Source organism: Jaculus jaculus, chromosome X, assembly GCF_020740685.1.
Source record: "Jaculus jaculus isolate mJacJac1 chromosome X, mJacJac1.mat.Y.cur, whole genome shotgun sequence".
Classification (NCBI taxonomy): Eukaryota; Metazoa; Chordata; class Mammalia; order Rodentia; family Dipodidae; genus Jaculus; species Jaculus jaculus.
The window spans coordinates 36,345,166-36,369,887 of record NC_059125.1 but is presented as its reverse complement, the minus strand read 5'-3'; the positions used below and the strand labels follow the sequence as shown (position 1 = coordinate 36,369,887).

At 40.1% G+C, this 24,722-nt stretch overlaps 2 pseudogenes; both read left to right on the top strand.

Annotated features, from left to right (window-relative positions):
* Positions 1–211: 211 nt before the first annotated feature.
* Positions 212–1,426, top strand: LOC105944557 (annotated as a pseudogene).
* Positions 1,427–1,890: 464 nt separating this feature from the next.
* The window catches only part of LOC101610967, a 64,886-nt pseudogene continuing 42,054 nt past the window's right edge, over positions 1,891–24,722 (top strand).

Genomic DNA, 24,722 nt, shown 5'->3' with positions numbered 1-24,722 from the left:
CCTGGAGAATGCTCCAGGGAACCTGGGAGCCCGATTTTTCGGGGCTCAACAAGTATCTGAGGGATACGTTAGTCTGTTGGGTGGACGAAGAGTCCCCCCGTCTGAATCTGCATTTTCAGTTTGTTACCGAAGCCACGCTGCGCGTCTCTGTGCCGGCTGTCTCTCTGTTGTCTTAGTCCTTGGTGTTTGTTTAGTGTTGTCTCTTGACAAAATGGGTCAAAAATTGGTGACCCCCCTGAGTTTAACCCTAGATCATTGGAAAGACGTTCGAAAGATCGCCTCCAACCAGTCAGTAGACATCAAAAAGGAAAAATGGCAAACTTTCTGCTCTGCAGAATGGCCCACTTTCAATGTGGGCTGACCAAGGGATGGAACTTTTAACCTATCTACTATTTTACAGGTGAAAGCTAAAGTGTTTGATCGTGGCCCACACGGACACCCAGACCAGGTCCCCTATATAGTTACCTGGGAAAGTCTGGCAGTCGACCCGCCACCCTGGGTCATTCCTTTCATTCCTCCTCAACCTACCCCACCGCTGCCTATCCCTGCCCCTACCTCCTCCTCCTCTTGTTGTCCAGTTGATACCAAGAAGCCCCTAAAACCAGTACTTCCCCCGGACCCCAACACCCCCATTATAGATCTCCTCTCGGAGGAGCCCCCTCCCTATATATCTCAGACCCAAGATACCCCGAGTCACCAGCCACCAGCCCCTTCGGCCCCACCCGAGCTCCCTTCCCCAATGGCTGGATGTCTGAGGAGCCACCGAGAGCAGCCACCTAAGGAGACTTCACAAGCCTTTCCCTTGAGGCAGGGGCCAGGGGAACAGGTTCAATATTGGCCCTTCTCTGCCTCAGACTTATATAACTGGCGGACCCACAACCCGCCTTTCTCCAAAGACCCTACTGCCTTGACTAACCTGATTGAATCTATCTTAGTTACCCATCAACCCACTTGGGATGATTGCCAACAACTCTTACAGGCTCTTCTTACGTCAGAAGAAAAGCAGAGAGTTTTTCTGGAAGCCCGAAAAAATGTTCCAGGCAATAACGGGAGACCTACCCAGATACTAGATGAGATTAATGATGCTTTTCCTTTGACCCGCCTCGACTGGGATCACACCTCAGCAGACGGTAGGGGACACCTACGCCTTTATTGCCAGTTGCTCATAGCGGGCTTCCGTGGTGCTGGGCGCCACCCTACTAATTTGGCCAAGGTAAAGCAAGTAATACAAAAACCAGATGAATCCCCTGCTGCCTTTCTAGAGAGAATTAAGAAAGCCTATCGCATGTACACCCCCTATGATCCGGAGGATCCTAATCAGGGGGTAAATGTGTCCATGACTTTTATCTGGCAGTCTGCCCCAGATATTAGAAATAAACTTCAAAGATTAGACAATTTACAAGGACAGTCTCTCCAAGATTTATTAAAGGAAGCAGAAAAGATTTTTAATAAGCGAGAGACACCAGAAGAAAGAAAAGACCGCTTACGTAGGGAGGCAGAGGACAGGGAGGACAAACTTAGGAAAGAAGCAGAGGACAGGGAAAATGCAAGAGAACGCAAAAGGAGCAAAGAATTGAGCCGCCTCTTGGCCACTGTAGTACAGAACAATGATAGGAGTAATAGGTTGGGAGACCAAGGGAGACCCCGACCCAGAGTGGACCGGGACCAATGTGCATATTGCAAAGAAAAAGGACACTGGGTAAAGGACTGCCCTAAAAGGCCCAGGAAACCAACGGATTCCACCCCGAAATCTAACCTGTTTGCCCTAGATGAAGACTAGGGCAGTCAGGGCCAGGAGCCCCCCCCTGAGCCTAGGTTAACTCTTAATGTTGGGGGGCACCCTGTCACGTTCCTAGTGGACACTGGCGCCCAACATTCGGTCCTCACCCAATGCCCTGGACCCATGAGCGACCGGACTGCCTGGGTACAAGGTGCCACAGGAGGAAAACAATACCACTGGACCACCGAACGGAAGGTACATTTAGCCACCTGTAAGGTCACACATTCTTTTCTACACGTGCTGGATTGTCCCTACCCATTGTTAAGGAGGGATCTTTTAACAAAATTAAAAGCCCAAATTCATTTTGAAGGAACTGGGGCCAAAGTATCTGGTCCTAAGGGAGTTCCCCTACATGTACTGACTCTTAATCTGGAAGATGAATATCGGCTCCATGACAACTCCCCAAGTGAACCTAAAGATATAGATTATTGGCTAAAGGCCTACCCGCTGGCCTGGGCAGAAACTGGAGGGATGGGAGTGGCAAGACAACAGGCCCCCCTTATTATAACCTTAAGGACATCGACATCCCCAATATCAGTTAAACAATATCCAATGTCTAATGAGGCCTACCTGGGAATTAGGCCTCACATAAGAAGGCTCTTGGACCAGGGAATTCTGACCACCTGTAGATCCCCATGGAATACTCCACTATTACCTGTCAAGAAGCCTGGTACCGGGGACTATCGCCCTGTCCAAGACCTTAGGGAAGTTAACAAAAGGGTGGAAGATATCCACCCCACTGTGCCTAATCCTGATAACCTGCTGAGTTCTTTACCTCCGTCTCATCAGTGGTATTCAATCTTGGATTTAAAGGATGCCTTTTTCTGCCTGAGACTGGGTCCCCAGAGTCAGCCACTGTTTGCATTCGAATGGAAGGACCCTGACTTTGGAATCTCAGGGCAATTAACATGGACAAGACTTCCCCAGGGATTTCAAAACAGTCCCACCCTCTTTGATGAAGCCTTACACCGGGACCTGGCTGACTTTCGAGTCCAGCACCTGTCTTTAATTCTGCTCCAATATGTGGATGACCTCCTGCTTGCGGCCTCCTCACATCAGGACTGTCATAAAGGTACTGGGGCCCTGCTTGAGACTCTGGGACGCTTGGGCTATAGAACTTCTGCTAAGAAGGCCCAAATCTGTCAACAAGAGGTCACCTACTTGGGGTACAAATTAAGAAATGGCCAACGCTGGTTAACACCGGCCCGCATAGACACTGTAGCTCGCATTCCTGTCCCCCAGAACTATAGACAACTCAAAGAGTTCTTGGGGACCGCTGGGTTCTGTCGCCTATGGATACCAGGGTTTGCTGAAATGGCAGCCCCCCTTTACCCCTTGACTAAACAAGGAACCCCTTTCAATTGGACTAAGCCACAGCAAAAGGCTTTTGACAAAATTAAACACTCTCTCCTCTCTCCTCCGGCTTTGGGCTTGCCTGACATCACCAAGCCCTTCGAGCTATTCATAGATGAGAGACAGGGGTTTTCAAAGAGAGTGCTAACTCAGAGGCTTGGACCATGGAGGCGCCCGGTTGCATATCTCTCAAAAAAGTTAGATCCAGTGGCCTCAGGCTGGCCACCATGCCTAAGGATGATCGCTGCAGTTGCAGTCTTAACCAAGGATGCAAGTAAATTAACCCTGGGGCAACCTCTGACTGTGCTGACGCCACATGCCATTGAGTCTATCGCGAGACAGCCCCCAGATCGTTGGCTGTCTAATACACGTATGACCCATTACCAATCCTTGCTTCTTGACAAAGACCGTGTGCAATTTGGTCCAATAGTGGCCCTAAACCCGGCCACCCTGTTTCCCCTCCCTGAGGGGCCAGAGACTCATAATTGCCAGCAGATTCTTGCAGAGGTGCACAGAACCAGGAAGGATCTCACTGACCAGTTGCTGCAGGATGCAGATTTCACCTGGTACACGGACGGGAGCAGCTTCCTACTGAATGGTGAGAGGCGGGCTGGGGCTGCAGTGACCACCAGAGACCAAGTAGTCTGGGCTAGCACCCTGCCTGGAGGGACCTCGGCAAAAAGCAGAACTCATTGCCTTGACTCAAGCCCTCCAGCAGGCTAAAGGTAAAAGACTCAATGTGTACACTGATAGCTGGTATGCATTCACCACCGCCCACATACATGGGGAAATTTACAAAAGAAGGGGCCTGCTGACTTCAGAGGGAAAAGAAATCAAAAATAAGACTGAGATATTGGCCCTCCTCAAGGCTCTGTACCTACCCCAGAAGCTCAGCATTATACACTGTCCAGGCCACCAGAAAGGAAACAGCCCCGAGGCCATAGGGAACAGGTTCGCTGATAAAGCCACCTGTGAGGCAGCTCTGGGACCCCAACTCTTGATTTTGATGGCCACTGAGGAGGGGACTCCTAAAGCAGCATCTCCAACTCCGGGATGGGAATACACGAATGAGGACTTGGACTTAATTCAGAAACTGGGGGCATCATATGATGCTGCCCACGGCAAATGGACTTACCTAGAAAAGACTATTGTACCTCAAAAGATTACAGCCCTCCTCATTAAGCAACTTCACAGGCTAACCCACATGAGCGCTCAGAAGATGAATACTCTACTAGAACAAAAGGAAACAGGACATCTTTTTCTAAACAAAGGTTCAATCCTAAAAGAAATTGCAAACACTTGCAAAGTGTGTGCTCAGGTAAATGCTGGATGAGCCCAGATGGCCCTTGGGTCCCCCCGCCTGAGGGGACACCAACCCGGGGCTTGCTGGGAGCTCGACTTCACTGAGGTAAAACCGGGTATGTGTGGTTACAAATATCTCCTAGTTTTTGTAGACACTTGTTCAGGATGGGTAGAAGCATTTCCCACCAAGCATGAAACCGCCAGGATGGTAACCAAGAAATTACTAGATGATATCTTTCCTCGGTATGGAATGCCACAGGCACTCGGGTCAGATAATGGGCCTGCCTTTGTCTCCCAGGTAAGTCAGTCAGTGGCCAAGGCACTGGGGATCAATTGGAAGTTACATTGTGCATACAGATCCCAAAGTTCAGGTCAGGTAGAAAGGATAAATAGAACAATTAAAGAGGCTTTATCTAAATTAACGCTTGCAACTGGCTCAAAGGATTGGGTACAACTCCTACCCCTGGCCCTATACAAGGCCCGAAACACCCCAGGCCCTCATGGCCTAACCCCCTTTGAAATCCTCTATGGCAGTCCCCCGCCAGCTGTTACTTTCATGCTTACAGAAATTTCTAATTTTACTGATACCCCCACTTTACAGGCTCACTTGAAGGCCCTACAGTTGGTACACCAGGAAGTTTGGAAACCTCTAGCAGCTGCCTATAAAGAGGTGACTAATAAACCACTAATCCCCCATTCATTCCAGATAGGGGACTCTGTTTGGGTCCGTCGACATCAGACCAAGAATCTGGAACCTCGCTGGAAAGGACCTTACACCGTGCTCCTGACAACTCCCACGGCCTTACAAGTAGACGGAATCGCCATTTGGATCCACGCCTCCCACGTCAAAGCTGCCCTGACAGAATACCCAGACAGCACACCACCAAACCCCGCATCATGGAGAGCACATCGCACTCCAAATCCCCTAAAGATAAGACTCTCTCGATCTTAACATGCCTCTTCTTAACTTTCAGTTTTGTGAGTAACGTCTCTGCTAGTCCTCACCTTCCCTTATCCTTGACTTGGCTAGTCATTTCTGAGGAAGGACAAATTATTTGGTCTACTACCTCCCCTGCCCCATTATGGACATGGTGGCCCTCCTTAACCCCCAATCTGTGCGCCTTGACCGCCCATAGAAAACCTTTTAAAGAGACTCTAAAAAGGGCCCATCGGAGGAGACACAACCCTCCTGTTAGCCCAGGATGTTACTCCAAACCTGCCAGGCAGTTGTTAAACTCCACTCTATATGTTTGCCCCCAACATGCCCAGGCATCAGACTGTGGGACTAGATCGGACTATTATTGTAAAAACTGGGGATGTGAAACCACTAGAAATGTATATTGGCAACCCAAATCCTCCTGGGATTTTATTACTGTAACTCGCCTAAATCAGGGTAACAAGATGCTTCTAAACATTACTTTCATCTCTCCTGGCAAGGCAGATAGGACATGGCTCAAAGGCCACACTTGGGGGGTCCGTTTTTACATAGATGGGCCAGACCCAGGTTTCCTCCTTACCATTAAGCTCCAATTATCGACTGACATAAGTCCAATAGGCCCCAACCCAGTTCTATCAGATCAAAAACCTATCCCCCGACTCCCACTTTCCTTGGCTCCGTCTCCTAAACCTACCAATGTTATAATTCCCCCTTCTAAAAGACCAACCACTCAACCCTATAAACCCCAGGGAACAGGTGATCGACTTTTTAGTCTAATACAGGGGGCTTATCTCTCTCTAAATGCCTCTAACAGTAATTATGCCCAAGACTGTTGGCTCTGTTTAACTGCTAACCCTCCTTACTATGAAGGTATAGCCTTACCAGGAAATTTTGCCAATTCCACTAACATTCCTACTTGATGTCTTGCTGTTGCGTCCCATAAATTAACTCTTGCAGAAGTAACTGGCCAGGGCTCCTGTATCGGGACCATACCCACTACTCTTCAACATTTATGTAACAAAACTACTCCTGTGTCCCCTGGATCTTACTACTTAGAATCTCCAAATGGAACCTATTGGGCCTGTAATACAGGACTGACTCCTTGCATTTCTGCTACTGTCCTTAATTCTACTGCTGATTACTGTGTCCTAATCCAGTTATGGCCACGCATTACCTACCATAGATCATAATTCATTCTTCAGGTATTTGAAAATAGACCTAGGCGGGAGCCCATATCCCTTACCATTGCCCGCCTTTTGGAAGCAGGAGGAATCTTAGCGGGGATAGGAACTGGAACAACTGCCCTGGTACACTCGGAGCAGACCCGAGCCCTACAAGAAGCGATAACCACAGACCTACAGGCCATAGAAAAATCTATTTCTGCCCTAGAAACTTCCCTTACTTCCCTTTCAGAGGTAGTATTACAAAATAGAAGAGGCCTAGACTTGTTGTTTCTAAAAGAAGGGGGCCTCTGTGCTGCCCTTAAGGAAGAATGCTGTTTTTATGCTGACCACACAGGCATAGTCCAGGAATCTATGGAAATGCTCAGGGAAAGACTAGCCCAGAGGCAGAGATTGCTAGAGTCACGACAGGGCTGGTTCGAAGGTTGGTTTCATAAATCCCCTTGGTTCACCACCCTCCTATCCACCCTCCTGGGTCCTTTGCTCATTCTTGTACTCCTATTAACCTTTGGTCCATGTATTCTTAATAGGCTGGTACAGTTTATACAGGACAGGCTCTCAGTTATCCAGGCATTCGTCCTCACTAGTCAGTATTAGTCATTAAGCCAAAATGATATAGGATTTTAAGTAAAAGATTTTACTTAGTTCCAAGAGAAATGGGGGAATGTAAAACCCATGGAAAAATACCAGGAGCCAAAAACAGCCCCCAGATGCAGACAGGCAAACAATCTTGTGACCATAGCATGACCATTGACCCCGCCTAATGTACTATAGATAACCCTGGAAGGATGTTTCCGAGAAGAAAACAAAAAAAGGATCCCCACCGACCCCAAGTCTATTAATAAGTAACCAGTGCTGGGACTGTAACCATGCTTCTGCTTCTGTAAACCTGCTTCTGCTCTCCCTAACCCTATATAAAGAGACCCTTCCCCTTGCCCGGCACGCTCAGCCTCTCGAAGGACTGGAGTGCCCGCAGGCGCCTGCGAGAACAATAAAGCTGCCTCTTGCCTTTGCATCCAGTGGCTCGGTCTTGGTTCTTGGGCACGGGTCTCCCACCATGGAAGATTCCCCCTCCCCCGGGAATCTTACAGCAATCACTAATTATATGTAAGATACTACCTCAGGCATAGTGGATATATCAGTTTATTTTAAAAAATTAACACCCTTGAACTCTATAAACACTAGTCATGGTGAATAGAATAAAGACAAAGTAATTTAATAATAGTAACTTCCATAATAGTAATTTGGAAGGTGCTAAGTTCTAAATAAAGAAATAAAATAGATGAGGCTGGAATTGGGGAAAATAATTTTAATTATTAAAACTTTGTTATCTTGGAGGACCAGTAAAATACTTTTATTTTAGCAAAATTTTGAAACACAAGGTGGAGTGAGATATATGGATATTTTCATATCTGGGGGAATAAGTGTTCAAATGAATAAAGTAGCAACTGCAAATTACTGAGCAGGAGTCTACTTGGCTCTGTTCTCACACACGAGAGAGGCAGAGTGAGATGAAGTGGTCTAACACTGAGCTATATTTCCAGCCCCACTGACTATTTTAAAAGACCAGATTCTCGCTTTATTGTTTTGTGTATACATGCTTGGTTCTGTTAATTTGGTTTTGTTTCCAACCAGGGATAATTCCAGTGTATGTCAGATTATACTTGAAAGAAATAGTTATAGCACTACATTTCATCATATAGGTTCTAAAAATTTGTGTTTTCCTCACAAAAGAAAGAAAAATATTGGATTTGAATAGGGCCATTACCATAGTATTGTGATTTCAGAGATTTAAGATTAAAAAGTTAGTACTACTTCTTCCTGGCTCCATTTGTGATGTTCATTGCTGGAATACGCTTTCCACAAGATTGGGAATACATGCTATAACCACATATGTACATATGTGTATTGTTTGATTATTCTCACTGAGTTCTTAAATATAGGCATCATCAAGTGCTAGACACATAAATGAACAAGCCTTCAGTTTATTTCAGTCTCTCTGCCCCTCTCTATCCCTCCCTCCCTCTCTCTCTCTCTCCATATATATATATATATATATATATATATATATATATATATATATATATATATATATGTATATATTTGTTTATTTATGTTATTAACAACATATTTCATATGGACACATGATATGTTGGTACTTTCTTTTCCCTTATCTCTGCCCCCATTTCCATTGGAGATGCTCCATGATGGGGTTGTAGATACCCCCATGGGGTTGTGGTTTATGTGTTGGTTATGTGTGCTTATGTGTGTTGTGGGAGTACCAGTCACTTATTTTGGCAGGGGCATGCTACTCATTTCTCCATACACAAAACTCAAGTCCAAATGGATCAAAGAAAGACCTCACCATAAGACCTGAAACTCTTCTCCTACCAGAAAAAAATGCATCACTTTATGCATCTGGATTTATACAGGTAATGTAGTATTGAACTAAGGTCATCAGGCTTTGCAAACAAGTGCTATTAATTGCTAATCCATCTCTCCAGCCCCTGTCCTTATTATTAATAATACTATATTTATTCATTTATTTTATTTATTTTGAGAAGAGATATATAGAGAGAATGGAAATATTAGGGTCTGTAGCTAATGCAAACAAACTGCAGATGCATGAGCCACGTTATGCTTTCCTTAAAGCTTCCTTATGTTTATTACTACCATCTCTGTGTTCATTCTGATTATGTCCTTTAGAATTTTGGATTTTTTTTCATATTCCTATCAGTTTCCTAGTGTTTTATTGACTAGTTTTACCACTTAAAATTCCTTTATTGTATTTTTCAACAGATAATTCTTTTTCTTATTTTCTTATCTTTTTTATTAAAGAAGTTACGTATATTTTCATAAGATTAATAATGCTTTTGGTTTGAAAGTAATTCATTTACAAAGCCAATCAGTTATGAAAGAGAATGAAGGCTTTGAAATAAATGTAATTTTAATAGTTAAAAATTCATACACTATATGAAAAGTAAACTTCCAAGACAATTTTTAAATTAATAATTTAAATATAAAGATGATTTTTACTATGATGAGAGCTCTTCACATGTATTCACTTTCATAGAAATTTTAAGCACACAATATTATATTGCTAACCATAAGGATAACATTGTGGAACACATATGTAGAATATGATCATATTATATTACTTCATATATAATACTTCACTGCCATTTGATTAGTGTGATGTTTAATCTTGATTATGAAGTTTATTTATTGATAAGTGCCTAGGAAATTACTAAAGTACATCTTTGTGTATGTTTATGAATGAAATGATAAGTGTATACAGGTTAGTTTAGTACAGCTCTGTGTCCCTGAGGATATTTACTGAAAGTATTAACTGATGGAGGAAGAGTGACCATGAATAAGAGTGGTGCCATTCCAAAGGCTAGGGTTGCCAAGTTAGAACTAAAGGGGAGGAGGGAAAAATCAAGCTAGTACAGACATTTTCTCTCTCTAAACAACATAATGTGAGCTGGTTTGCTCTACCACACCCTCCCCACAATGATGGGGATATGTCTGAATCTGTGAGCCAAAATATGCTTTTCCTCCTTCAGGTTATGTCAGGTATTTTGTCATCTCAATGAAAAGTTTGGCAAACACAGATAGCAATTGGCAATTTGACACCATTATCCCTGGCAACCAGCATTCTATTCTCTGATTATGTGCATTTTAAAATTTCATAGGTTCTTGATAAACGTAATCAGCCAATATTTTCTTTTCATGGCTAATGGATTTATTTTGCATTGAACATTAAGCTTAATTCATGCTGTCACATATTACACAATTAATATTTTGGACTGCTTGAGTTGTATTTCCAGGTTTTGACAGAAAAGAAATATAAGTTGACACGTTCCACGTACATTGTGAAAGATTGGTCTAATGTTTGTGGGCATTTAATTATATCTTGCATAAATTGAACATTTTCCAGAATTTTTTTTGTATCAAGTTCCAACACTACTGTGTTAAGATTCTACAAAAACAAAACTTTTATATATTGTAAAAGGAATTTATTTGATTGGTTTATATGATGAAGGCTGGGTATTCCAACAATGGCTGCCTGCATGCTGGAGAAACAGAGAACCTGATAGCTGCTCAGTCTATAAGAGGCGGAGGCCTCAGCAGTCTCAATAGTGCGTAGAGGATTCTTGGAGAAGCTCTGGTCTTCCGTCTTTGTTAGAAGGGTGAGGAAGCTAGATTCCTAGGTTCCTATGTCTGCAAAGGATGGCAGCAAGAGTAGATGAACTCATCAGCAGAGAGTGAAGGCATCCTGGGAAAAGACGCTACTGTTCATGGAACCCTTTTGCTGCCAGGATGGCTGCCCATTCTGAGGGAGAATAATGCCCCCTCAACAAGTCCTTTCTAGAAATGCCCTTATATACCTGCCCAAGGAGCTTGTATCTTATTTGATTCTCAATCCAATCAAGTTGACAATAGTTATTAACTGTCACAGTTATGGAACAAGAATAGTAAAACTTTAAGCAGCTCTGTCTAATAGAACTTCATGTGATGCAGAACAAATTTTATGTAGTGCTGTCTAAAATATAGTCACTACTCACATGTGATTATCAAACAACTAAAATATGAATAGTGTATTGGAAACTTCTAATTTTATTTTGTGGATATTTACTGCCTTACTTTTAAATAGTGTAACTGGCTACTATGATATTTATTAGCTTAGTCTTATAGCTATGTGCCTATAAATCTAAGAACTAGTAATATTGCATGGTAAATAAACAACAGCTGGAAAATGGCTATTTAAAAACTGAAAAATAGTTACTATTTGGATGAAGTCTCTATAAATTGTTATAAATTTAGCTTCTTAAAAGAACTTTTCATCTTGTTTTATCTTTCTGAATCCTGATTTTAAGTGGTACCTAATTTTATCACAAGAAATGCAACCTCCTTTAAAACATCCAATTGTGATGGCATATTAGTTTACAATATTTTTTTGGGGTATGGTACTTTATGTTTGTAATCCTAGAATTCAGGAGGTGGAAGTGGGTGGATCATGAGTTTGAGGGACCATAATGAGTTCAAGGCCAGATTGACCTGCACAGCAAAACTGTACCTCTCCCCTGACAAAGGAACTTTTTTTCTTAATAAGAGTATATAGAATAATATTTATTTATAGCTTATTTCATTGTGTTTTGAATTATTTAAAATTGCTTACATGCTATTTCATTCATTCTGCTGAGTTTAGGCACTTTTGAGATACAAATGATAAAGATTTGAAGCAATAATCTGTAAAACAAATTCAAACAAACAAAATTTAGTAATATAATAAATTGGAAGGTCTAGAAGAAACACATAGTTTTACGGACATATATGACCATCTGTAAACTATGAGGATATAAACAGCATGACAAGACCTATATGAAGCAATTGGACTGAAGCAGTAGCAGTTTTCAAAATCAAATCCAGGTCCAGATAGATTTATTGCTGAATTCTACAAGACCTTTAAAGTAAATTAATGCTCCTTAGTGTATTATATAAAATATAAATTGAAGGGCTGGAGAGATGGCTTAGCGGTTAAGCACTTGCCTGTGAAGCATAAGGACCCCGGTTCGAGGCTTGATTCTCCAGGACCCACGTTAGCCAGATACACAAGGGGGCACAAGCATCTGGAATTCGTTTGCAGTAGCTGGAAGCTCTGGAGTGCCCATTCTCTCTCTCTCTCTCTCTCTCTCTCTCTCTCTGTTCCTCCTTCACTCAGTCTGTCACTCTCAAATAAATAAATAAAAATAAAACAAAAAAATTAAAAAAATATATATATATATTACATATATATATACATATATTACATATATATATACATATAAATTGAAGACCAAAATCATTTTACAAAGCCTGTATTATTCAAGTACTAAACAAAAATCAGAACCTGTAGGTCAATCTCCCTAATAAACATAGTTGAAACCATTATGCACTGCTGGTTAGAATGTATTTTAGTCTAGTCTCTATGAAAATTGGAATGGAGTTTCACTAAAATGACCCCAGAAATAGAACTACCACTGCTCAGAAAGGGAAATATTGCATTTTCTTTTATTTGTAGATGTATGGATCCTAGATTTTATATAGATTATATATACATAGATAAATATCCGCATAGACACATAGGATGTGATCATAGAAGCAAGAATATCTAGGGGCATAAATTGGAACAATGACAATAGGGAGAATGGGTATGATGGGGATAATGAGGTTTAAAGTACATTGTATAGTTGTAGGACAATGTCTTTATGAAACTCATCACTACATTACATATAGTAAAATATGCAAATAAAATTATATTTATTTATTTATTTGAGAGAGAGTAAGGAGAGATAGAGAGGGAATGGGCATGCCAGGGTCTCTAGCCACTTGCAAACAAACTCCAGACGCTTTGTACATACAGCTTACATGTGTACTTGGGAATTGAACCTGGGTCCTTAGGCTTCACAGGCAAGCACCTTAACTGCCAAGCCAGCTATACAGCTCCAAATTATGTTTTAAAAATGTGTGTTGAACTAACGCATACTTTCAATTTAGTTTTTCTTTGCCATACATGATTGTTCTAAAAATTTAAGAGAAGAATCTATATTTGAAATATATGGGGCTGGAGAGATAGTTCAGCAGTTAAAGGTGCTTGTTTTCCAAGCCTGATGGCTGGGATTTAATTCCCTAGTACCCACGTAAAGCCAGATGCACAAAGTGGCATAGTCACCTCCAGGCAGAGGCCTTGGCATTCCCATTCTTACTCTCCATCTCTTTCAAATAAATGAATAAAAATATTAAAAATATATAATTAGGGCTGGAGAGATGGCTTAGCGGTTAAGCGCTTGCCTGTGAAACCTAAGGACCCCGGTTCGAGGCTCGGTCCCCCAGGTCCCACGTTAGCCAGATGCACAAGGGGGCGCACGCGTCTGGAGTTCATTTGCAGAGGCTGGAAGCCCTGGTGCACCCATTCTCTCTCTCTCCCTCTATCTGTCTTTCACTCTGTGTCTGTCGCTCTCAAATAAATAAATAAATAAATAAATAAAAATTAAAAAAGATATATATATATAATTAAATTGAGTTTTATTACCTATGATTCTGTTGTTTGGCAAAATAAATTAATATATTTTCTGGCATTCATTTTTGGTATATTTTTTGGAATCTTCTTTAAGAAAATCATGTCATTGGATCTGAAACCAGGATGCCTGGCTTTGGCCTATCTTCATGTCTTATTTTCTCATGTACTTATAGTTGCCAAGTAGTTACAGTAACTTTCTCATTGCCAATGAGTTTATATTTTTTCTACTTTTACTTACTTATGTGCCTCTGTGTGTGTGTGTGTGTGTGTGTGTGTGTGTGTGTGCGTGTGTGTATAAGCATATACATGGGACAACCTTTGAGAACTTCATCTCTCCTTCCACCTTATTTTGAGACTCTCCTGTCTCCATCTACTATTGGCAGAAGTTTGGGATTACAGATGCATGTGCCACTTTGTACCAGAGCTTTACATAGGCACTGAGGAACATCAAATTTTTTGGGGCATGATTACAAGGAAGCATCTTTAACTTCTGAACCATCTCCTTAGTCTGATCAATTTTTAAAATAGATGGGCTGTAAGGACCTGGGTTTGAGGCTCAGTTCCCCAGGTCCCATATTAACCAGATGCACAAGGGGGCGCACGCGTTTGGAGTTCGTTTGCAGAGGCTGGAAGCCCTGGCACTCCCATTCTTTCTCTCTCCCTTTATCTATCTTTCTCTCTGTGTCTGTCGCTCTCAAATAAATAAATAAATAAAAAGAAAAAAAAAATAGATGGGCTGGAGAGACGGTTCAGCTGTTAAGGCACTTCCCTGTAAAGCCTAACACCCAGGTTTGATTCCTTAATACTGACATAAAGCCAGATGCAAAGTGGCTCAAGGAGTTCCTTCAGAAGTCCTGGCACACTAATTGTCGCTGTCAGTCTCTCTCTCTCTCATTTGAAAATAAATACAAATATTAAAAAGTATAGAATGTGGGACTTCCGGTTAAGATGGCGGCGTAGGTACCACGCCAAAGCAGCCTGGGGGGAAAAAAGACCAAAAAAACTCAGCAAAATACACACTTTTACTAAAAAATGAGGTGTATAGGAAATTGAAGCAGCAGCGGAGAAGTAGTAGAGATCCAGAGCATTCAGAGCCAGCATAGGCCGGCAAAAGCAGCCCCGGCAGCTCTGCCAACCGCAGCGGTGGCGGGATGCACCAGAAAGCTGCCAGGCTCGGCTCCAGCTGCAGGAAAAGCCAGGTGTGGGAGCTTCCCCTCACATTGGCGCTCTCCACAACTCAGGAAACGTGAAGGGAGAGCGGCAGTGAGCAGCGGAGGAGCAGACCGCGAGGTAGAAGAACACGTGGAACAGCGAGAGAACCAGAGCAGCTGCGGCTCCCTCTACTCCCCCACCGCCTGAACCCAGCTACAGTGAACAGAGCAGCGTCCCGGGACCCGGCCACACCAACTTGAGCCGACAGCAGGACCCAAGCAGGAGCAGAGCTCGGCAGCACCATCAGCAGCTCTGGAAACAGTACCACCAGCCCCAGCAGCAGCAGACCCATGAGCAGCAGCAGTGACAGACCCAGCAACAGCAGACCCAGGAGTGGCAATAACAGCAGACCCAGCAGCAGAAACTTCAGCAACAGCAGTGGCTCCAGAAGTGGCATCTACAGCAGCAGCAGCAGCAGAGGCAACAGCAGCAGTGAGCCCAGCAGCAGCAGCTTGAGCTGCTGACAGACCCAGCAGAGGCAGCTTTCGCAGCAGCAGTTCCAGCAGTGAGGGTGCTGATCTGCAGGGCCACAGTTGCCAGGCTTGGTTTGCCCCACAGGAAAAGCCAGTGCCCAGCTCCAGAAATCAGAACAGCAGCCCGACGACCCAGGCAGCAACTTGACTGAGACCAAACTCATCCAAGGTAACTGGGTTTGCACCAGAGAAGGGTCTCACTTGGTCACAAGCTGACTGGGATCCCTCAACAGACCAGAAATCTTAACCTCTATGTTGATAGAGGATCTGGTTGTTATAATAACTGCTCTGGCATACATACTTGGGGCTGTCTTTGCCTGAATGGGCAGAGTGATTAGTTAACTTTTGAATCTACCTGTGTTTTATTCCACACAGCCTACTTGAATACTCCCATAGAAGGGGAAGTCAACCCATAGGAGCACCTTTGTAGATACTCTCAGAGTCTTAAGAGCCATATCTAACACCTTAAGCTCCTACCCTGAAAATATATAACATCAAATCAATTGACACAGCTAAGAATACACAGGTAGCTAGAAAATAGAAGTATTAACTTAATCCAAGATGCAAAAATATATACATTATAACACAAGAAACACTAAAAAGCAAGACGATATAAATCCACCTAAAAGTATTAATGCATCAGAAATGACCTCCAGTGAGAACTAGTTAGAGGAAATGCCTGAAAAAGATTTCAAAAGAATGATTGTAAATATGTTCAAAGAAGTCAGAGAACAAATCAAAGGAGTCAATGAGGAACTTAATGAGGAAATCAAAGGAATCAAAGAAGATGGAGGACACCAATTTCATGACATAAAGAAGGCAATACAAGACATAAATAAGGAAATAGAAATAATAAAGAAAAACCAGTCAGAATTACTAGCAATGAAGAACACAGTTAATGAAATAAAAAACTCTGTAGAAAATCTCACCAGTAGGATGGATGAAGGAGAGGACAGAATATCTAAGCTAGAAGACCAGGTGGCAGATGTAATACAGGCCAACAAAGAGAAAGAAAAACTAATACAAAAGTATGAGTGGGAATTTCAAGATATTCGGGACACTATGAAAAGATCAAATATTAGAATTCAGGGCATAATAGAAGGAGAAGAATTTCACTCAAAAGGGATAGTAGGTGTCATCAACAAAATCATAGAAGAAAATTTCCCCCAAATTGGGAAAGAGGTGCCAATACAGATACAGGAAGCCTTTAGAACCCCAGCCAGACAAAACCTGGAAAGAACTTCTCCTCGCTATATTATAATCAAACTTCCAAACACACACACCAAAGAAAAAATATTGAAAGCAGTTAGAGAGAAAAATCAAGTTACGTACAAAAGTAAGCCCATCAGGATTACAGCATATTATTCAACACAAATGTTTAAAGCCAGAAGGGCTTGGGGTGATATATTCCAAGTTCTGAAAGATAACAACTGTCAACCAAGGTTACTTTATCCTGCAAAGTTATCCATTCAAATAGACAGAAAAATAAGGACATTCCATGACAAGAGCAGGTTAAAGGAGTATTTGAAGACAAAACCAGCTCTACAGAAAATACTTGATGGAATCCTCCATGCTGAAGAAAAGGAAAAGCACACATATAAGGAACCTAGAAAAAACAAACAATACTCAAATACTAGTTAACACAAGAGAGCACAGGTAGAACCAGAACCACAGAAAAGAAAAATGGCAAACATAAATACACACCTTTCAATAATAACTCTTAATATCAACAGCCTTAATGCTCCAATGAAAAGACATAGGTTTGCAGACTGGGTTAAAAAGCAGGATCGTACAATTTCTTGTCTCCAAGAAACTCACCTTTCTACAAAGGATAGACATTAACTTAGGGTAAAAGTTTGGAAGATGGTGTTTCAAGCAAATGGGCCTAGAAAACAAGCAAGGGTTGCTATCCTAATATCAGACAGGGTAGACTTTAGTCCAACGTTAGTCAATAAAGATACGGAAAAAAAAAAAAAAAAAGAAAGATACGGAAGGTCACTTTATATTGATTAAGGGCACACTCCAACAGGAGGACATTACAATCCTAAACATATATGCACCTAACATGGGGGCTCCCAAATTCATCAAACAAACACTATTAGAACTAAGGTCACAGATAACACCAAACACAGTGGTGGTGGGTGACTTTAACACCCTACTCTCATCAATTGACACGTCATCCCGGGAAAAAATAAACAGAGAGGCATCTGGACTAAATGAGGTCATAGAAGGAATGGACCTAACAGATATATACAGGACATTTCATACAAAGGCTGCAGAATATACATTCTTTTCAGCAGCACATGGAACATTCTCTAAAATAGACCATATATTAGGACACAAAGCAAATCATAACAAATATAGGAAAATTGAAATAATTCTGTGCAATCTCTCTGACCACAATGGAATTAAACTACAAATCATTAGCAAGAAAGGCTATAGCGCATACACAAAATCAATAAACTTATTTTGTTTTTTTAGTCCATGTAGGTAATAGCATCATTTACTAATGAAAACTAAGCGTGAACTGAAAAGATTAGAAGCTGCTTCGATACCAACATAGGTTGTGCAAGAAAACTAACAAAGAAAGTCGAGTTCTGTAATTCAATAATGTATAATATTCAATTGCACTTTGAAATCTATCCCTGAATACAAAGTTCTGTACTCCCGTTGTTGGCAATGAACGTTTCTCACTGAAGACTAACCGCGAATTCAATGTTCTCTCATTTCATTACAGACAACATTCCAATGGTAATCTAAGATTGTTTTCATTCACCGGTTTTCTGCTAGGATCAGTTGCTATTGAAAAATCCCACGGAATTCGAACAGTAGGACATATTGGATTCTTTCGTTTCCATTGAATTTTATATTTTATTTACTTATTTACTTAGGAGATACAGAGAGGGAGAGGCAGATAGAATGAGTGCATAAGGGTCTCCAGGCACTGAAAACTCCAGATGCATGTTCCAGCTTCTGAACCTGACCTACATGGATACTGGGCTATTGAACCTGGGTCCTTGGGCTTTGCAGGCTTAGAGCCTTAATCACTAAGCCATCCCTCCAGCCCAAAATAACCTAGTTTATTTGTAATAAAATGAGCTAATTCAAAATGATTTACATATAAAGGAAGATGTTACATATAAAGGAAGATGTTATGTTTGGAAAATTAACTCAAAATAAAACAAAACATGAACGCTCAATGTCAAAGAATGATTTCTGCTTCAAAATGACTCATTTTTGCTGCATTTTTACACTATGGGAGATTATCCCATTCAGGTTTTTTGTTTGTTTGTTGTTTTAATATAAATTCTCTAATTCCATTCCTGAAGGCTATGACCTCATGTTCTAATGCCAATAAAAGACCATATCTGTTAATACCAGCATGTTAGGGATTGTTTCAATACATGAGTTTTGGATGATTATTACTATTTAACCATTGCCACTACCTTCAAACTGTCAACTACCATAACACTATCTAGAGACATTATCTGGATATCACATGTGGCAGCCTGTAAATTTTGATAGGCTAACTTTGCCAAAACCAATGTATGTATGACAAGGATTTATGCTCCAATGCTTCTGAAAACTGTATCTTTGAGATTATTATGAACTTATCTATTCCCCAGCTGCATCATGCTTCATAAAATGAGGAGGAAATTGCCAGATACACACTTTATTGCATCCTTTCCATTTTCCACTCCCCAACTGATTCTTAAAGAGATCACTTCTCAGTAATTCCTTCTGAAATAAGTCTGACTAAAATAAGTGTGTTAATTTTTCCTGAGTAGATATAAACATCTATTCACATGATAGGGCATCAATAACAGACTAAAAAATTGCACCAGTCTAGTTTAGCAGACCAGAGTTTATTGGTGGTAGTAGAGAAATATAGATTACTCAAAGGCAGATGTATCATTGGAAAGTGAAGCCAAACCTAGCATAGGTGAGGAAGCACAGAAACTGCATCCTTACTGGGTGTGGTGGCGCATGCCTTTAATTCTAGCGCTGGAGAGGCAGAGGTAGGACAATTGCTGTGAGGTCAAGGCCACTCTGAAAACACATAGTGAATTTCAGGTCAGCCTGAGCTAGAGGAAGACAGTGCTCTGAGGGGAGGGGAGGACACTGCATCCTTGAAACTCTCTGCTGATCTGGTGGTAGAATCTTCCTTTCCAAGTAATTCCTATTATTTATATAAAGATGAATTAAGGACATTGTGAACCTTGTTAAATTTCAGGCATTTCCTGACACTTGTGAGGTGTTTGCTTCTTGAGTTATGTTTACATCCTGAGCTATGTTTACTTCCTCAGCCTTAAGAAATTTGCAAATTCCTCAGAGCCTTCCTCCCATGGAATGTAATGTTTCAATTCAGAGGAAATTGCTATACAGGAAGACTCTGGAGAGAAAATTGAAACAGACTAAAATATCTGTTTAAAATAACGCAGGATGTAAATCAAATCCTAAGAGTGAAACACAAGCCTGTGAAGTTGAATCTTCGAGTCACTTTGCATGGAGCCTTTCAGCAACAAGGCAGAAAATTTCTTAGTAGATTTATTTTCTGCCTAAATTACCTAAAATAAATTACTTTAAACCACACTTTTATGTTCCTACTGACAAAAGTAGTATTAATATAAAATTAAATATAAATATTAATATAAAACTAAACGCCTTGATTATGTGCTATAACATCTATTCTATTATATTGAATGAGACAAAAATTCTGTACACGAAATATATACTATACAAAGATGTACATTCAATAAATTTTACTGTTATGATGTCGAGATGTTGCAGAAATTCTCTGGAAAGATAACTGCAATGCCAATAATTGCAACTGCAATGGAAGTAGAGGAGTTTACTTCCCTGAGGGCCAAAAGCCTTGAGGTAGCCCTTCAAAGATGCTTTGGCCCCTAGCTGAACTTTTATTACCATTTTATAGTTTTCATAGCCAAGGGGAGCGATAAGTGAATAAACAAGATTTGGCAATCTGCATATCAATCATTTCTGTAGTCAGGCCATCCTATGAAAGAACTCCATTTTACTTTGTGTTAGCCCAAACTGTCTTTCTTGTTATGGTCCCTTCGAGCCCTTTCTGGACAGTTCCTTCTTTGGGATTTCTTCATTTGCTAAAAAAGGTAAGTTTTAGCTCCTCAACAATTAACTCTTACAATAATTCAGTGAATCAGTTCGACTATTAGCTTCTTTTCTACTACATGTCCACCCCAAGTGCTATTAACACGGTATAAAAGAATCATCATGATGCAATGGTACAAGTGCTTTGATTTTTTTTTTCTTACATTGCACAATAATTCAAAGAAAAATTTGGGACAAATGTCATTCAAGTGCTAATATGAAGGACAACAAATGCTTCCTCTGTATTACTGGATGATACTTAAATATAGGCCCAGATTGTGCCAGCCTTCACTTTCTAACCATACATTTATTGGTAGAAAGATTTATGTGTATATGGATAAAATGACATAACCATGTTATATCTCATAATCCTTGATTGCAGGCAATGTCCATCATCGAGTTTGAGATTTTACAAAATTAACAACTAGTTTTTACTGGGTTTTGTATTCTTGTAATACCTTTATAAGTTTTCACAACAAGTAAATAAATGAACACCAAGTATGAGCCAATAAACACAATAGTTTATATAATGTTTCTGAAGGGTTAAAAGCCTTCCCTGAAAACTAAAGGGAACTAAAGACTTAATAACTATCCCTAAAGCTTGCAGGAAATAAAGAAGTTTGGCACCTTTCCCTGACTGATATACCCCCTTTAGCTTAGATGGCCTTTAAGGACCAAAGACCATCTGAATATTTTCCCTTAGACATTCCTGGCTGAAGGAGCCTATTCTGAGCAAGGACACAAACTGAAAGGCTCAAAAATTCAGAAGCCCAGAAATACTATCACGCTCCAAAGGGAGCTTAAGTGGGCCCCTGCATACCTCAAACTCCAGGCTTTACTCTCTGTTGAAAGCAAGTAAAGGGGCTGGAGAGATGGCTTAGTGGTTAAGCGCTTGCCTGTGAAGCTGAAGGACCCTGGTTTGAGACTCGGTTCCCCAGGTCCCACGTTAGCCAGATGCACAAGGGGACGCACGCGTCTGGAGTTCGTTTGCAGAGGCTGGAATCCCTGGCACACCCATTCTCTCTTTCTGTCTGCTTCTTTCTCTGAATAAAATTGAGTAAGACTGGAAATTAAAGTACCTATAATATACCTGATTAAGAGATGTGATATTTGTTAAATTGTTAATTTTTCATAGAAGTGAAAGATAATAAAGAAACTATCAAGTAATTATTTATGTTATAAATGTGATTCCTGAGGTCATAATTGATATTTAGACATGAAAGCTATTTTTGGTTTGTTATTGTTCAGTCACTTAGTCATTAGATATCTATACACAGGGTGCAGGATACTGTGGAAATCTCAGTAGTAAAATCATATTCAATATCTCAGTCAACTCTTGCCATGAACAGGCTACATAAGAAGTTATGCTTAAAATTTTCTTATTTACAGTAAGGCTTTACATTTTCTCTGATATGTGTTTATTATCTGGATTTAAAGTAATCTAGGTTATGCTTTCCATCAACATATAAATTTATTGCAAATCTTTTTGCTGTACCCTTATGCTCTTTGGATTAATAAGTCATGCAATGTTTGAATAATTTTAAATCCAAAATTGGTAGAAAGAAATAAATAATGCTTTGTAAAATATACTTTACTACAACTAATATACATGTTCATAATCATTTTGTAAAACAAAGTCATAGGTCCAAACTCATCATCAGTTAGGTGAGAAGATGTTTCTACTTTTGGCAGGAAAAAAAGATCTTATGGGAAGAACTTGGATACCATATCAAATGAATAATTAGGAACAGTATTTTCCTTCACCAAGGGGCAAATTCAATTTATTGGCCTTTCATGGATATTCTAAACAACAGTTCAGAGAAGTCTTTTAATTTACTTCTTACAAAGTATTTGTATTTAAAATTTTGTTTTACATTGGTGTGTCTGTGTGTGTGTAGAGTATGTTTGTGTGGTATGTTATGTGTGGTGTACACATGATGTTATGTGTGTAACAACTGAAGGAGCAGTTTGGGTGCCCTTCTCTATCATTCAACTACAAATAAACTTGAGTCCTTGAAGTAGAGTCTCTTCCTCAGTCCTGAGCAACAGTTTTGGGTTAGCGAGTCCAAGTGGTTCTTGGGTGTGTCATGGGGGGTGGGACTTGGGAATTTCTTTTTCTTTTTTCTTTCTTCTTCTTCTTCTTTTTTTTTTTTAAAGAATGAGAGAGAGAATTGGCATGCCAGGACCTCAGCCACTGAAATCAAACTCCAGATGCTTATACCACCTAGTGGGCATGGGCAACCTTGTGCTTGTTTCACCTTTGTGTATCTGGCTTATGTGGGATCTGGAGAGAGATCAAACTTGGGTCCTTGGGCTTTGCAGGCAAGCACCATAATCAGTAAGCCATCTCTCCAGCCTAGAATTGGAATTTTATAATCCATTGCCATTTTACAGTGCTGGAGCCCACTCTTTTTTACTTCTTCCCTGCTGTTGATACAATGATGTGAGACGAATGTCTACTTTGCCATGGTTTCTCTGTCATGAACAAGCAATGCTTGAAACTATAAGCTGAAATAAACCCTTTCCTCCAATAAGCTATTTATATTCATATGTTTTGTACCAGCACTGAGAAAGTAACTGCTGTAAGTTTCCAGATTCTATAAACAAAAATAAAAATTCATATTCATAGAAGCAACAATTATTTTAACATTTAAGAAATATAAAATAATTTAAACAGTAACAAGTTTATAAAACATATTTGATAAATTCTGTTGAGTAAAGTATAGAGAAACAGTTTTTTATATATCTAGAGTGTTTAGTGGAAGAAATTTAGTGATTATGCTTAAAGGCTAAGGTGAGACATTGTTGCACAAAAATGAATTTCCTTGTTACTTTTCTGTTTTTTTTTATGTATTAGAGTGATTTTTTATAAATTTCTTTGAATTTTGTGATCATCCTGACTGGTAATTTGCAATGAGAACAATATATAACCAAAATCTTTTTTTTTTTTTTTCTTGAGGCATTTTGAAAAGGACTCATAGTACCCTCTAGGACAAGATTTTTATAAACTAATTTCAGTGTATGAAATGACATACACAAGACAACGCTGTCTCTTATATGATTAATAAAACTGCACTTGCTTGATTGTGTGTATTATAACTTTAACTGCTAATTGTAAGGAAAGTGTAAGAGAAAAGCAAAAAAGAACATTGGATTTGATCTCTACACACAAGACTGTTTTATTTAAAGAAAACAATGAGGGGCCTCAGCTTTCCTGCAGGATGAAGGCTGAAGTACTGACAGGCTAGGGTGTAGGTTTATAAGGAGGACCCTAAGAAAAATAGACTGGACTAGGTGAAGTTGATAAAAAAGTTGTAATTGTTTGTGTCCTTGTTCAGAATACGTTTCGGCATACAGGAATGTCTAAAGAGGATACTCAGATGGTCTCTGGTCCTTCAAGGACATCTAGGCTAAGTGGCTAGACTAAGTGGAGTACATCATTCAGGGAAGGGTGCCAAACTTCTTTATTGCCCACAACCTTTAGGTATAGTTATTAACTCTTTAGTTCCCTTTAGTTTACAGGGAAGGTTATTAACCCTTCACTAATGAGCATTATGACTGTAATTAAACCTTAACTCATTAAGAGTTCATCACAGTGATTTGGTGTACATTGATCAAACTTTTAGAGGTTGATATCTCTAAATCCAATACATTATTCTAATTGTTTGGCCTGTGCATGTCTGATAGTTCTCAGTTTTTCTTCTTAAAAAGTACAATTATTTCTAGAATAGAATCTACGTATATTTGAAGATCTGATTCAAATCATTAATATTATACTTACTTTAGGGTTCAATAAAAAAGAATGCATGATCTCAAAACCATATTTTACTAGTAGATAACTAATAAAAATAGCTATTTTATATGCATCAATTACTGTGATATTCATATATGTAACTTTTTCAATATGAAACACATAGTGATATATTTATATATTTAATATAATATTCAGTTTAAAATTAAATACAATGATATATGTGTGCATATATACTTGGAATACAATGGTATTATATGCATTTATATTATATCAATAATAAGCATAACAAGTGATAAGTGGTCTCTTTATAGTACCCTTATCTTTTTTAAAAAAGTATGACTTGGGCTGGAGAGATGGCTTAGCAGTTAAGCCTGCTCATGTCATTATTTTCACCTGCCATTGTGGAGCTTCCCCTCGAGCCTAAAAGCCAAAATAAACCTCTTTTCCCCACAATCTCCCTTGATTGGGTGATTTCTACCAGCAATGTGAACCTGACTGATTTCTACCAGCAATGTGAACCTGACTGCAACAGTAAAG